Raw genomic sequence first — 3,880 nt, forward strand, 5'->3', positions numbered from 1 at the left:
GTATGTGTTGGTAGTTTATTTATAAATCCTCGTCTACAGTTATTTATCTCAATATTTCCGCACACTTTCGTATGGGAAACTTATAAAAAAGCAAGTCAAAATTCCCATTTTTAACGGCTACATTGTACACACCTCACAGCCTACTCAATATTCAGGGTCATGAACCCTGGGGAGCATTCATTATTGTCCCCAAGAGAGACAACTCTTGAAAACGTGCATTAACTATAGTCCGTTTCTTAATCTTACTAAAATAAATAAATTGAGAAAAGTTTTCAAAGTATTTTAATTATAAAAAATACATATAACAATGAGTAAAAGGCATGAAAAAGGCATGAAAGAAGTACATTTATTTATCAAATATAGTAGGCTGGTACATGTACCTGGTGAATATTAAATGTATATTGCTTGTAGGTACATGTATAAATCTACACAACTACATTCAATTAATACACTGTGTTATGTAAACTGAAAAAAAAATACACAGGTTGTAAGAGATCTTTTTTAAAATGAATTTTCTTAAAATGAAAAATAAATTAATGAAATTGCATATATCATTCTAAAAAAATCATAATACTAATTTTGAAAGTCAAATACTGAGTTAAAAGAAAGATAAAGAATTAAATATTCTTTGTTTTGTAAACAAAGCGCGAGTCTTGTTATTATTTACATATGTGTTTTATTGGTGTTTCATTCAAATGTTGCTTTTTTCTATTAATAATATCATTAATATCATTTATGAACACATCGAATCAGTATGGTAATTTCATACTTTATATTATTTGTAAACAAACATAAGACTCGAGCTTTGTTTGCATAACAATAAATTCTTACCCCTGTATCTATCTTATAACTTGACTTCTAACATTCAAATTATGGTCAATTATTCAAAATGTGCAAGTAAATCATTTTATGCATAAAGAAATTGAAAACAAAATTTTGATCTAAAATCGTGTCCAAGTCCCTTTAAAAAAACTTGTATAAAATAGTAAGGCTAAATTCCAATTTAAAAAAAATAGCTGTTTCCAAAAATGTTATGTAACACGTATATGAATATGTAATATAAAAACATATGTTAGATGGATGGGTAGGAAAAATACGAATTAAGTGCACTCGATAAAAAGTTAACTGGTATTCATTATGTGAACACAATTCATCCAGTAACATTTAAAGTTATGCAACATGAATAAGAATGTTATGAATAATGTGTATAGAACAAATTCTTCTGTGGTTGGCTCCATAAATCTTGAAAAGATGGTGTGAGTTGGTAAAAAGGCAGAATAAGGTTCCATTCTAATCCTCATGCATTCCATTCAAGGAATATTCATTAATGTCATGGTCTGGAAACTAAAATAGAATAAACATAAAGTGTTAAGAGAATTACAGTCATGTAATTTTTGCAAACATTGTGCACTCATCAAATACTTACATGTATATATTCAATGAAGTTATTTATGGAATGTGCAATTACTAACAATGTAATCTTTTCTAATATTGTACATACATGTATTACATCATTTTGCCACTAATTTTAAACCCAGCTGACAGTTTCTTTTTGTTATATAAACAGCGTCAAAAGATAGTTGCATCATGTGCATGTACTTTCAGTAATTTTTAAAGCCATAAAAACATTTCAGTACTACAAAACACTTTAAATTTTCAGTACTACAAAACACTTTAAATTTGTCAAATGATTTTACAAATGAAATATGTACTAATATACCAGTAAGTCACAAGTGATATATACTTTTTAAAGCAGTACAATGTATCACTTATTATCATATAATAATAATATATAAGTTATATGACAACATCAGGAAACATCAGGAAACCTGGCTCAATCAATTCTGCACACACATGATAAATGTAATGAATGTGTAACTTCAATGGGGTAACTTCAAAGATATTTAGATATCCAGTGGACAGAAAGATTGTCTGTATGAGTTTCAACTATCAACATTCAATGTACACCAAAATATGATTGCGTCAATAACAAAAACTAATCTGAAAAACATATTTCCAGCATTAGAAATTTCATGGGATTTCTGCAAATCCCATTTTCTCAGAGAGTGTAAAACACATCTCTTAAAGTTTATAATATTTTCAAACTCCTGGTATTCCTTTCAGAGGTTCCCACCCCTTAAAATACAGATAATCAAGTAGCTGCAGATCTGTAGCTCTCTGGTTGAAAAAATTCGGATAGTCTATCCGAATTTTTTCAACCAGAGAGCTACAGATCTGCAGCTAATAATCAAGCAGATTTGCAACAAGATGCCCATATATAAACCTTTCCCTTTTACACAAGACATTGTAGCTATTTAGATGACCTTGCTTGGCTTTCCATCAGCTTAAACCAAATATATCTACATATGGAAAACAAGTTGTAAGTTTATTACATGTCAAAGAAGTACCTTCTGGGCTTCAGCAGACTTGACTGGGTCATTAGCAATATCAAATTGACAATATTTTCTATATTCCCGATCTTTCAGATCATCTGGAAGCCGCAGGTAAACCTGTAGATTAGAAGAAAAAAAGATACACTAGCTATCATTACAAAGCTAAATGCTGTCATTATCAAACAAAAGGGTGTGTCCTAGATTACACTTTTTTTATGGGCACATGCAGTATCTGAGACATGGTCAAAACAATACCATGATAACAGCTATAACAACTCATTAAGTGCGAAATGACATATAACTATAAAACTTGTTATGGCTTCTCTCTCTCTCTCTCTCTCTCTCTCTCTCTCTCTCTCTCTCTCTCTCTGAGTCTATCTCTATCTCATACTCTCAATAGTATAATGTTTTATTTACATAACAAATGCAGAACCTTGATTCATAAACACTCTCATCGTTAATAAGATAAATAAGACATAAAGTTAACAGTTTGAATGAGATACAGATATCAAAACCACATGTACAGTGTACATTGTACGTGTCGAGGAAATTCTGTATGGAAATGACTGAAAGCATGATTGACACAAACTCAATATTCTAGGAAAAACATACAATATTTTTTTAACGTATGCTACGTAACAATATGTGTAAAAACTGACTATAATACACCTGCATACACATTTCATACTAAAACATGTCTTTCAAGTCACATTTCACAACGACCATTAATTATCGACATTTTTGTAACACTTGTACTAGACTTAATGCATTGTAGGCTTTTAAAAGAGTTTTTGAGTAGTTTAACAATGTAAGTAAGTATGTTCTTACCGACGAATGACTACTCCTTAGCACTATTTAGAGTATTGACAAAATCGAGGATTGCTGTTCAGACTGTTTCATGCTGAGCAAAATTTAAAGAGATAAGGCTATTCACCCCAAACTTCGACTTCACATTAATAAACAATTGTTCTGCAACTTTAAATAATTTAAAAGCTTGCCAATATAAGAAACAAAAACTTTTACTTACTTTTTCCATTTAGACTCCTCTCTCGATTTTCACGAGTATGAGACTGGTCTCGTTAAAATCCCGAGATATACGAAGTTTTGACTTTCTCGGGTTTTTTCATTCTTTCGTGAATATAAAAACCAGAAAGGTTCCGATTATGCTAATAAGGCTGTGAGGTGTGTTGTAGAACACCCAAATGAGACCCAAAACACAATCATGTCCTGTTATTGGTAATTTGATAAGTGATTATTAGTTTGTCGTTGTCAAGAAATTGCTTTTTCCTGTAATATTCAAGCACTGACGGATACTTCTCATTCATATGCAGGCTTAAATTTACCAAAATTAGCATCAATACCTATTGATAATCTATATTTGCAAAAATCATACCGAACCTACTTGCATCGTGTCTATTTAAATCTAAGGGAGGAGACATTTAAATCAACATTATTCTGTCGGTGGATTGATTAGCATGTTTGCAGAA

The 3,880-nt window shown here is 30.7% G+C and overlaps 1 long non-coding RNA gene across 1 annotated transcript; it reads right to left on the reverse strand.

The window, feature by feature from the left end:
- Positions 1–349: 349 nt before the first annotated feature.
- LOC128157901 (uncharacterized) lies at positions 350–3,572 on the reverse strand. Its single transcript, XR_008239880.1, has 2 exons — positions 2,409–3,572; positions 350–1,344 (listed from the first exon to the last, which is right to left on the reverse strand). It is a non-coding gene; the product is annotated as an uncharacterized LOC128157901 (long non-coding RNA).
- Between the last annotated feature and the right edge of the window lie 308 nt (positions 3,573–3,880).

The sequence above is a fragment of the Crassostrea angulata genome, chromosome 8, assembly GCF_025612915.1.
Source record: "Crassostrea angulata isolate pt1a10 chromosome 8, ASM2561291v2, whole genome shotgun sequence".
In the NCBI taxonomy this organism is placed as follows: Eukaryota; Metazoa; Mollusca; class Bivalvia; order Ostreida; family Ostreidae; genus Magallana; species Magallana angulata.